This window comes from Microtus pennsylvanicus, chromosome 10, assembly GCF_037038515.1.
Source record: "Microtus pennsylvanicus isolate mMicPen1 chromosome 10, mMicPen1.hap1, whole genome shotgun sequence".
Classification (NCBI taxonomy): domain Eukaryota; kingdom Metazoa; phylum Chordata; class Mammalia; order Rodentia; family Cricetidae; genus Microtus; species Microtus pennsylvanicus.
Genome location: NC_134588.1, coordinates 51,976,537 through 51,989,403, shown reverse-complemented (window position 1 = coordinate 51,989,403; position 12,867 = coordinate 51,976,537). Strand labels below are relative to the sequence as shown.

The window sequence follows — 12,867 nt, the reverse complement described above, 5'->3', positions numbered from 1 at the left end:
GCCTTTCTTTTTTATTTTTTTTAATTTTATTTATTTTTGAGCCAACAGCTAGAGAAAAGTGAGGCCATTTTCCACCCTCTGGCGCCATTTCTGCAGCCAAGTTTACGCTTCCATCAGCATTTGTCACTTAAAAGTCTCTCCCAAGGTCCTCTGCTTTCACCTATTAGAGCCTGCCTCAAACTCGAATGTGTTCATTGCTTAAACATCTCCTTAAAAATGAAGACTATGAGTCAGAGGAACTCTCTGAGATTTGACAAGCTCCACAAGATGCCAGGTGGGACTGATGGCGCTGCTCTGTGGTCCACACCTGGTCCAGAAAACATCCAGTCTTGTGCTGCCTAACACAGCCCACACTGCATGTAGCTACTGAGCTTGGAAACACAGCTAGTGCCAGTACAGGCTTCCTAAAAGTGCAAAACACACACTAGATCCTACAGAATTAGTAGGTAAAAATGAATATGCAAAAATATCTCATGAGCCAGGCAGTGGTGGTGCACACCTCTAATCCCAGCACTCGGGAGGCAGAGGCAGGCAGATCTCTGTGAGTTGCAGTCTGGTCTACAAGAGCTAGTTCCAGGACAGGCTCCAACGCTACAGCAAAACCCTGTCTGGAAAAGAAAAAAAAAAGAGGAAATCTCATGAATAATTAAAAAACACTAATAACATTTAGAAATGATGAAATCTTAAGATAACAGATTAGTTTATATAAAATTCCAATTATATGTTTCAGCTCATTAAATCTAGTACTTAAGCTTATTTTACCAGTTTCTTTTTGCTTTGACGCCTGTAGGCTCTCCTCTTGTTTCCTTGGACCCTAATGTCAGACTCCAGGCTGACTGCTGAGTTCTGAGTCCTCTCTGAGGCCAGTATGCTCACTCACTGCTACTGCTGATCTCTCCTCAAGCTTGAGGATCCACACAGTCTCTCGTACTCTTACCTAGATAGCAGCTCAGAGCTGCCAAGGTTGGAAGAATCACTGAGATGCTGCTTAGAACTGGGAGGGAACAAAACGTGATTATCAGGTTGCCCAGAGATAAGAGAAAAAGCAAAACCTCACACATATGAAATGGCTGATGATTTAAACAGTAAATTTACCTCAAGAAGGGCATCATTTTACTGGGGGAATACTAAGTTCAGGCTAGCCCGTTTTAACATCAATCTGGAGTTGTCTGAATTGTATATACAAGAGATCTGTGCTTGGACAAATCGGAGCTCCCCTTTCATGGGCAGGCACACCGAACTGGTAAACGGAAACATGTGAAAATTTGTTGTAGGCAAGTGATTGAACTGCAAAGTTATCAACGTGTGGTACCCGGAGGGTTAGGAAAGAAAAGCAGAGATGCTTAGCAAATAATTAGGATGGGAATCATGTGTTTCTGATAATTACTAAATACCTTGCTAAACTGGATACAAGAAGATGCCAATGGGTCTTTCTCATGTCCCTCATGCTCCAGTCTCTATCAAGAATCAGAGGGTGATGTAATATGAACCCAGAGTGTGGAGAGGAATTCATCAGCTAGGCACTGAGTAGAGAAGCATGGGAAAGAGGACATAAAGAACCGGAAAACAGTGCATGACAAAAGCATTCACAAACAAGCATGGCTCCTTCCATTTCCCTCCACACTACTGGCTAAAATACGGGTGTGACTGTTGTGACTCAAGTAGCCACCTCGAACCATGAGGACCAAGTATGGTCTGAGGGGGGCAGAGCAACAAGAGAGAAAGAACAAGATCCCAAACACTGGGGAGCTGGGTCTTTCAGTGAAGTGTTCGCTTTGCAAACATGAAGACGTTAGCACAATCCGAAGAACCCACACAGAAATACTGGATGTGGTGTGTACAGACAGGTGGCTCACTGGGGTTGTCTGGTCAGCCAGTTTAACCTAATTGGTAAGCTCCAGGCCAGAAGGAGACTCTAAAGATGTTACTAATTCCTAAAGATGACAGCTGAGATTGTCCTCTGGCCTTTCCATGCATGTATGTACTTACACACACACACACACACACACACACACACACACACACATACACACACGCGCGCACACATCCACGCACATAAGTGCACACGCACACTATATTCAGGAAGCTCATTTTTCTGCCGAATTTTTCTGAATTCTTGATTTAATTCTCCTAAGGGCTAAATGAAAAAAAATCCCAACCTGGTTTTGTGTATGCTTCTTGACTTTGCTCCCTTCACAGTTAAACTACATCTAGGATATAGACACAGCAAGCAAGCAACCCAAGGAAAGAAACCCAGTGATCTAAAGAGGTGCAAGAGCTAGCTAGTATTAGGTTTCTTTGAAGAGAAAGCTTTGACAGGGAGTCCGGCTGAGCATGCCAGTTCGGAGAGGAGGAAATAACATCTGGAGCAGTTAGGAGAATGTGTCACAGTGGTTTGGGATTTTAATCCCAGCTGTCATGGTATGAACCCATGGCTTGGGCAGAGTTTATGTTATTTCCCTGGGTTCTCTCATATGTTATTGAAAGTTAGTTCATGCCTTTCGGATTTTTTTTTTTGCAATGCCAACATGCCAAGCAATACTGCAGCAATGCAGAACATGCCACAGTACCTGGCAAGGAGTAAATAGATCCTGTTAATATTTGAAAGAAAAGGCAGGAAGCCCTGGGGACACATTCCTCCTCACATCTTTGATTTTGACAGGGTCTCCCATAAATGCTTTGTTAGGGGCTCATACCAAAAATGCCTGTGAGAACCCAGAAGTTGATGGGAGGATTCTTCACTAATTAAACTAATTAGCAATTCACTGTGACTGCCTGTGAGGTTACACTGTCACAGCACCACCAGCACAGGAAAAATAAAAGCATCATTACCAACAATCTGTCAGGAAAACAAAGCAAAACTTTCCGAAGGATCACTTCCTTCATCTCTTCTTTCCTTTCTCTGGGAAATGGATAGGTGGATAGCTAGCCTGAGCAAGCCTTTCTGTGTTTGCGTTCAAAGGATGATTATAACTGTAATAATGACAACAATGACATCCATCAGAGCATTCCCCACAATCAAATGATACAATAAGGAAACTAATGCTACGCAAGGATTTCACCTCGAACAAATCCTTACTAGGAGCCATGGAACGAACACCTGACTTTACTGATCTTGGCTAGACCAGTTTAAGGTGCTGAGGTTAGCACAGGTTGGCCCAGGAACCCTGATGCTGTGGTTGAGATTTGCTAACTTGTTGGTGATTTGGTTAACACTGGCTGATCCAGAAAGCCCTCAACCATGGTGATTGATATCACTCATTGAACCCTACTTCTCTTCCTAAAACAGTTTAAGCTGGGCACAGGACCAAGAGAAACAGTGTATAAGCCTGTAATTGCTTTCGTCAATAGACAGCAACAAGCAAACAGATCATCAAGTGTACAGGAATACTGCTAAACTCTGTTCATGTCACATAATCTGCTTTGTCTAAAACCCTGCAAGAGAATGATAGTGACCACTCTGATTTTATAGATAGTGATGGGCTTAGTGGGAACATATATTTAAGAAAAGTGTGTGTGTGTGTGTGTTTGTGTATGCGTGTGTGTGTACAAGCTGGAGACAAGCTTCATTGGGGGTTCACATCCCAAAGAGGATGTTTGGACTGTGTGTGGAGTGAGGTGTGGGGATGACAAGATCTGAGGATGAACTGTGATGGCTGCTGGTAATCCCAACTGTGAGAATAAGACCATTGCCATAATTGAGTCAAATTTGAAGTGAGCTTGATTTTTATATGGGGATGCCCAGTGACTGACTCCCAGGTAGGTTAAAGAGAGCAGCCCCAAATCCATCTCCCCCCACGTCTTTTTTTCTCGAGACTGTGTTTCACTATGAAGCTCTGGTTGTCCTGGAACTCACTCTGTAGACCAGGCTGGCCTGGAACTCACAGAGATCCACCTGCCTCTGATTAAAGGCATGCACCACCACTGCCCAGCTTTCTTGGGGTCCTTTTTAAGGAGTAAAATCATGAGTAGCTTTTCTAGAAAGGAGGCAATGGATCAATTAGGAAACACACAAAAAAAATCGTTAAAAACATCATATGGTCACAATGTGATTAGGGAGAGGCCTGGGAGGGCTAGAGAGGGCCAGGAATGGTAAGGGTATTCTCAAAAACAAATCAAGGTTATGGGTTGGAGAATGTCAGGTTCTAGAAAACAGAGCAGTTCAATTCTCCCAATAAATAGAAACTTATTTTAAAAACTACAGCATACTGGCTCCTGCCTTCAAAATGGAGTTAGGTAGGTTCCTCACTGCCTGCACATTTATTGGAAAAAGAATGCATCTTTTAAACTATACCATTGCACACAGGATTAAATGGGAAAAGGAGATGTGTGAACTGGGAGGGGGATTGAGATGACAATAGGCACCAGTCACATGTTAACGGAAGGGCTGCTAGTTCCTCTTGCCAGAGATAAGAATTTCTCCCCTTTCTTAGCAAACAGGAATTTTCTTTAAGCCCCCGAGGAATTGGGGACTTGTCTAAATGCCTGACCTTGGGAAAAGGATTTTCTTGGGAATCAGACACTCCATTATAGAATATTCCAGGTTTTTTGTATGCCTTAGTTTATCTAAATAGCTAAAGTTTAAAGTGAGCAAAAACGAAGCTAGACAAACACTACTGTGAACCCTAGATTACCTTATGAATTTATAAATCTTGATTATCAAATATACCTTATTTATCAAGCATATGTTATCTTAATTTTCTAACAGCTTGGTACCAACGTGCATGGAAGTAGGCAGAGTTATCAGCTATCTGAGCATACAGTGGTGGGGACTTTTTCCAAAAAGCTATTTTGTTTAAAGAAGCTACGATTGTACACATTTTCATCCTTCACCAAAGCCCACACAAAATTTCCAAAAGGGAAAAGCATAAAGTGGGGTTCATTAAAAATGGAAGTAAAGGAGTCCTGGAGAATTGTGATCCACAATGTCGAAACGCTGGAACTTTGTCAAGCACAAATGGTTGCCATGAGGTTCACTCACGTGGTGTGTGTGTTGCAACCTAGGTTCTTTCTTTTCTTTGAAATGTAACAAGGGCATTTTGTTTTAGTTTTGTATTTGCATTTATTCACTGTGCAAAGCTGTAGGTGGAGTTTTTGTTTTTGGGGGGAAATGCTGGCTCCCCAGCAAATGCACAGAGACTTACTATTAATAATAAATACTCCACCAGGTCTAGTAAGGGGAGCATCCAAACTGCCAAGGCTCCCCCAAAGCCAGTACGTGCAGTAGGATCAAACACCCACTGCCATTGTTCTTGAGTTCTCAGTAGTCCTCATTGTCCATAAATAAATAAATAAATAAAAATAAAAAAGCAATATAATTCTTTTAAAATCCAAAAAAAGTCAGAGAAACACCCACATTTGAACCCCTGATAATAAATTTTAAAAAATTAAATATATAAAAAAAAGAAAAAAAATACTCCACCAACAGCTTAAGCTTGGTTTTTTAGCTAGTTCTTATAACTTAAACCAACCAATTTCTATTAGTCTATGAGCTGCCCCAAAGTTCATTTACCTCATGTATGTACTTCCTATCCTGCTTGTTCTGCATCTCATGGCATCTGCTCAGACTGTGCCCTTCTTTTTCCAAGCATCTTCCTAGTCCGGCTGTCCTGCCCAATCACTATAGGCCAGTCAGCTCTTTAGTAACCAATGAGAGTAATACATACTTACAGTGTATGAAGACTGTGCCACAGCACAAAGTGATAAGTATAGAATGACATTTTCAGTTAAGGGTCTCATGTACTTACTTCGGCCACGTTTACATGTTATGTTGCTGCTTCCTAGTCTTCTTCCTCTTTGTTCATGTTCTCTTCCTACATTGCGCTCATGGGCATGGTATCTTATAGGCTATTGGCTGAAGGAGCTCCCACAGCACATTTGTGTATGTTGATGTTACGGTAGCAATAAAGATCCATTTAGAAAAACTCATTCTGGTCAAGAGAATAGAATCTCTGGCCTGGATGGAGACCTGAGAGTCTAAATGGGCAGGATCAAGCACTTGGCTGAGAAAAGAAGGTAGGCTCACCTTAAGCCTTACTAAAGAGATAGGCAGGAAAATTCTAATGAGTCATTGTACTTCTTCCCAGAATTCCTGCCCTACTGCAGTAGCTTACTGGGCCACAGGTATGTGACTTGTAAGTCTGGCTGCTTTTCTGAATTATTTAGAATAACGTCTCCTTTTTTTCTTTCGGTCTTCTTTTCCCTAAGCATGCTTTCCTTAATTCTCCATGTTTCCCCAACATTTTGGGCTTCTGTAGTCTTTGCCCAAGGTCTTCTACCTGCTTGTGTCTACTAGATAGCTTGAGTCTGACCTCCATGTCATCTTGCTTTCCCCCTTCTCCATCCCGTTCTCCTGCTTCAGACAGCTCTGAGCTTCTGTACAGCGTGCCGGATATGGGATGTTTTCTTTCAAACTCTAATAAATAAAATGATCCTTACACTTCCATTTGAACCCATTCTTAAATTATTTTATTAGTAAGACTAAGAACCCCCCATGAAGGGACACCAATTTCCTAGGTACCAACTAAAGACCATGAAGGGACCCCCAAATTACAGCATGTGCAAATCCAGGTGTCTCATATGAGGAAGAGTACACAGTATCATTCACTTTCCCGTAAATGATATAATTTCATTCTCTTAAAAAAATGCATTCTCTAAAGACGGTATGGATGGCATTGATACAAAAGCAGGATAGAGACACAACAGGAAAGAAAACTGTAGACTTATTTCATTGATAAACAGATGCAAAACTCCAAACAAACAAACCAAACCTTGCAAAATGAGCTCTAAATCACATTTAAAAAAACCATACATTATGCTTTACGGAATCAGAAAAAAAATCCAAAAATTTTATTTACATCCAAAAGTCCATGAATACACAAAGAAAATCTAAGCAGAAAACACAGCCAGAGAATTACGTTTCCTGGTCTCTTACTATACCAAGTACAACAGTGACCAAGTGTAGTCCTGGCACAAAAAGAGATGTATAGACCAATGGAATGCAACAGAGGCCCAGAAGTAAACACATGGTATGGTTACCTAACTGTTATAAGTGTTTTAGAAATATACACTGGAGAAAAGACAGCCTTTTCATTTAATTTTCCTGGCAAAACTGGATACCTCCCTGCAGAAGAATGGAGGTAGATATGAATCTCTTTACTCTATACAAAGCCATTTTAAACTGGGTTAAAAACCTTAACTTAAAATGGAAAACATTGAAACTGCTAAAGGAAAATGTAGGGAAATACTTCTGGATATATGCACAGACAAAAAATTCATAAGTAGAACCCCAAGTTTGCGGAATAGTCTCAGAAATAGACAAACAGAATTATATGAAATTAAAAAACTCTTTCATGGCAGAAGAAACTATTATCAGAGCCTATAGAATGGGAGGAAATTTTACTCTACTTCAGACAGAGGGATAATATCTAGTATATATATATATATATTTATACACCTCCAATCCCCTAAACTCTCAATCAATAAATGGGCCAATAAACTGAACAGATGGTTATCAAAGTAATAAAAATAAATCACAAATACATAGTTTAAAAAGTGTTCTATATATCTAGCCACCAGTAAATACAAGTTAAAACTATTTTGAAATTTGATCTCCCTCCAGTTAAAATGGCTACCATAGAGAAAAGAAGTGACAAGTGTGGATGAGAATGTGGGGAAAGGGGACACTTACCCCCTGTTGCTAAGAGTTGCTGCAGCTATTGAAGTCAGTATGGTAGCACCTCAGCATTATATAGCTGTATCACTCGTGGGCACACACCCAAAGGACTCTAAATACTAGAGAGATACTTGTACATCCATGTTTATGACTGCTCTGCTCACAAGAGCAAGGAAATGAAACAGCCTAGATGTTCATCAATAGATAAGTGGATGAGGAAAATTCATAAATAAATAAAATTTATTCATTTGTAAAGAAACCTTAAATTGTGAAAATTTCAGGAAGATGGGTAGAATTAGAAAACATATTAGGCAAGGCAACCCAGGTTCACTTTGACAAGCAGGTTCTAGCTTCTAATTACTAAATACATGTACCTAGGTAGGTATAATTTGCAGATAAAGGCCAAAAAACTAGAAAGAGGCTCCTGAGACAGGAAAAACAAAGAATCTCAAACAAACCTTTAAAGGACAGGCAGGGAGACAATAGAATCATGAAATACTAGCCAAGAAGAGGGGATATTGGCGATCAAAGGGTTCCTCAGGCAAAGGGGTCAGGTCAATGGATAGAGTGAGGAAGAGGAGGAGAATAGACCAAAATGATGCCTGGGAAAAAATGTCACAAGGAAACCTATTACTTTAAAAGCTAACTAAAAGGTAATTGAAAAAGTAATTTTGTTCTTATTTATGACTGAATAAAACTCCACCGTGCATACATGCCACATTTTCTTTATCCATTTATGTTCTGATGGTCACATAGAAGTTACCTGTAGCTTGGTTATTCTGGGTCTTATCACAAATATGAACGCATAAGTGGCTGTGTGGTTGGCTGATATAGAATCATTTGGGTCTCTTCCTAGGACTGATATATCTAGGTCATAGGATAGTTCTCTTTTTAATTTAATTTTTTTTGAGGAAATTTTGCCCTGATTTCTGTAGTGGCTGTACAACAGCATAGTGATTTCTCGCCCATCTACTGACCTCCAAAGGTTTTGTCTTATTGCAGTATTTTTAAGACGACACCCATTTTGATTAGGGTAAGTTGAGACCTATGAGTCCTTGACTGCTAAGGATGTTGAACATTTTTTCTGTATATTTTTTGGCCATTTCTGCTTTATATTTGAGAAGTGTCTGATCATTTAATCTATTTGTTCATTAGGTCATTTGGGGTGTCAGTGTTTAGTTCATTGAGTTAAAAGCCAATGCATTATAGATATTGCTCCCCTGAAGATGCATAGTTGGCAAAGTTTTTGTCCTATTGTAGGATGATAATTTTTTGCTGCATAGAATCTTTACAATTTCACTAATCCAGTTTTTTTTGACACATAGAACTGTTTAATTAGGTTGTCAGCAATTTAGAAAACCAGTTTGTGAGGATCCATCCCGTTCGTCAGAGAGAACTGAGAGCGCAGGTAGCCCTGCAGCTGAGGAACAGCTTTGATCTTTGGCAGAATCTGCGTGTCCACCGTTTTCTGATCAGCCTTGCATTGCTCTGTAATCTCATAACTAATCCAGTTTTTTAGCTCTTGCCATGATTTCAGTTCCTGAGCCTTTGGAGAGCTTTTCAGCAGGGAAAGGCCTGTGACTCCACCGTCGTTTATTTTCCTTTGGCAGTTTCACATTGTTGAGTTTTATATTAAGGACTTTGATTCATCTTGAATTGAATTTTATCTGGGCACTAGGCATCTACTTTCATCCTGGCACTCATTTCTAATAAGATTTCTTAGCATCTTGTGTTGAAGAGTGTCTCTTCTACAAAGCTCTCTTTTATTTATTTTTGGCACCTTTATCACAAATCAGTGGGATGTTTATAAATTTGTGGACTTATTTCTGTGTTTTCTAGTCTATTCCATTGATCTACCTGAAGGTTTTTGTGCAAGTACAATACTGTGTTTGATACTATGTTCTGTAATATAATTTGAGATCAAATATTGCAATACCTCCAGCATTGTTCTTGTTCAAAATTGCTTTGGTTATTTGTTTTGTTTGTTTTTTGTTTTTTTTGTGTGTGTACGTGTACAATGTGTGCTTCTATAAGATATTTAAAATGGGAATTTTGATGGAGATTGCACTGAACCTGAGATCATGTTAGTAGGGCCATTGTCACAACATTAATTCTGTCAAGCCATGAACATAAGAAGTCTTTCTGTCTTCTACTGTCTTCTTCAATTTTTTTTTGTGTTTTTAAGGTTTAATTGTAGAGGTTTATTTTGTTGTTGTTTGTTTTATTTTGTTTTTATTACCTTAATTAAGTTCAGGTATTCTAGTCCCCTGCCCTCAGGCTATGTGAACAGGATTGGTTCTCTGATTTCTTTCTTCAAGTGTCTATCATAATCTACAAAAACCACTAATTTGTATGTATTGGTTTTGTGTCACGCTACTTTGCTGAAAAGGTTTATCAGAACTAACAGTTTCCTGCTAGGTGCTTTGGCGTCTTTTAAACATAAGGTCATATTATTTGTGGATAGGAATAATTTTACATATTCATATCTTAGATGCCTTAATGTTGAGGCTAAAACTTGAAGCATCACATTGAACAAGAGTGGTAAGAATGGGCACCTTTGTCTCATTCCTAATTTCTTTGAGGGCGTTTACTATAAAGGGATGTTGTTTCTGTCACTGTTCTTTCTTTTCTGTAGCTCCTGAGATGATGTGATTTTTAGTCCTTTTGTGATTTGAGTCTGTTTATGTGCTGTAACACACCCATTGATTGGTATATGTTGAACTATCCTTGCATCCCTAAAAACGAAGTCAACTTGGTCATGGTGTATAATTTTCCAAAAGCATTTTTGAATTTTGTTTGCAAATATTTTATTGAACAATTTTCTGTGTCTGCTCTCATTTTAAAGGTGTTCTGCAAATATCCTGTTTTTGTTGTTGTTTTCAAGTTAAGACAGTCAGGGTCCTCTGGGAAGAGGGATCTTTAATTGGGGATATGACTACGTTAGATTGACCAATAGACAAACCTGTGTAGACATTTACTTGATTAATGATTGATGTCTTACTGTGGCTTGTATATTTAGTTGTGGGTGATGTGTGAAAGCAGACTGAGCAAGGTATAGAGAACAAGCCAGGAAGTAGTGTTCCTCCATGGTCTACACTTCAGTTCCTGCCTTGGCTTCCCTCAGTGACAGAGCACAAACTATAGGATGCTATAAAGGGTTTCCTCCCCAGGGTTTTTTCTTTTTTCTTTTTGTTATTGTATTTGTTGTTTGTTACAACAATAGAAAGAAAATAAGAGAATTGTTGTGTGCTTATCTAGTTTTGGCATTAGGGGAATACTGACTTTATAAAATAAATTTCCCAGTTTTACTTTTTAAAAATAGTTTATGGAATAATTTGAATATTATTGTTATTAAGTAGCTGGTAGAATTGATCAGTGAGTTCCCTTGGCCCTAGGCTTATTTAAGTTGACAGACTTCATTTCTGGTTCAATTTTATTGTTAATTAGTCTATTTAAACTGTCTGCATACTCCTGTTTTAGTAAGAATAAGTCTTGTGTTTTGAAAAATTTATCCATTTCTTCTAGATTTCCTATTTATTGGAACATGGGTCTCATTAACATTAGTGGTGATGTAAGTTTTTTTTTTTTGGCCTGGGGTGGGTGGGTGTTGAGATAGGGTTTCTCTGTGTAGCCCTAGGTATACTGGAACTTGTTTTGTAGACCACACAGGTCTCGAACTCACAGAGATCTGCCTGCTTCTGCCTCTTGAGTGCTGGGATTAAAGGCATATGCCACCTTGCCCAGCAGTGATGTAGTTTTAATCTTTAATTTTATTAATTTGTGTCTTTCTACTTTGGTTCTTTTTTATCTTCTCAAAGAACCAAGTTTTGTTTTTTAATTATTATTTTGAATTTCTAATGTGGTATCCATTTCATTAATTTCTATTCTGATATCTTTTACTTATTTCTGTCTACCAGTTCCAAGTTTTCTCATACTGCTAAGATCTTGAAGTTCGCCATTAGCTTGTTTGTATGAACTGTCTCTGGTTTTTAGATACAGGCCTTCCAAGCTATGATGTTTCTCATTAGACTCCCAAAGGTCATTGTGGACTATGTTGCTGTTTTTATTTAATTCTAGAAGTCATTTTATTTTGCCCACCATTTCTTCAGTGAACCACTAATTACTTGAGTGTATTACTTAATCTTCAGTGTTTGTGTAGTTTCTGTGGCTTCTGTCGTCATTAACTTCTAGCTTCATTCCATTATGATAGTATAAAATATAAGGTATTATCATCTCTTCTTGGTCTTTTGGCTAAGATCAAGTGTAGTTATCTGTTCTTATTAGTTGAATATCTGACACGTCCTCTATCCGAGGACAATATATTAAATGGATTTTTGGAAATAGGAGTTGGAATAGGAGCTTTCTCTGTGCACTCCATGCATTGACCTGGTATTGCAGTACTTTCAGGAACGGTACACTTACTTGGGGGAATACATACATACATACATATATATGGTATTATCTGTAGTGCTTATATTTCCTTAGATATGAATTGTGACCCAGACTGTAGCATATTTTAGAGATCTCCACAGATGAGAATAATATATAGTATTATGTAGCCATTGAGTAGAATATTTTGTTAATATTTGTTAAATTTGTTTTAGTCATGAAATAGTTTAAGCCTAGAATTTCTTTGTTATTTTTTTTGACTGGGTAATCTGTCAATTGATAGGAGTAGAATATTAAATTGGCCCACTGTTTGTTATTGAATCTAGACCTATAGACCCATTTATCTCCAGTAGTATTAAGTTTATGAAACTAGATGTATAAACAGTTGGTGAATATATATTTATAAATGTTATATTTTCTTGATGAATTGCTTTCTTTATTAGTTTTCATTAATCCTCTTTCCCCTTTGACTAATTTTGGATTGAAGTTTTGTCTGTCAGATATGAAAATGGTTATTGATTCTTTTTTCCTGCTTTAAATTCATTAGTATATATTATTCCATAGTTGGTATACTTTAATCCACTTGATCCAGTATGTCATTGATGCTTCCAACGGTGCCTTTTACTTGGCTGATTGGCTTTTGTTTCCATGATTTCTTTTTGTTTCGTTGTCAGAATGTCGATTTCCTTGCAGAATCTTTCCTCTGTGGTGCATTTCTTCTCGATTCTGCTGACTTTTAACTAATCTAGGTTCTAAATTGATTTCCTTACTGCATTCCTAGACTTGTTTCTGCCCTCTTTCAA

At 38.4% G+C, this 12,867-nt stretch overlaps 1 non-coding gene across 1 annotated transcript; it reads left to right on the top strand.

Moving 5' to 3' along the window:
• The first annotated feature begins 11,906 nt into the window (after nucleotides 1-11,906).
• LOC142859257 (U2 spliceosomal RNA) lies at nucleotides 11,907-12,098 on the top strand. The gene has a single exon (XR_012912169.1). It is a non-coding gene; the product is annotated as a U2 spliceosomal RNA (small nuclear RNA).
• The last annotated feature ends 769 nt before the right edge of the window (nucleotides 12,099-12,867 follow it).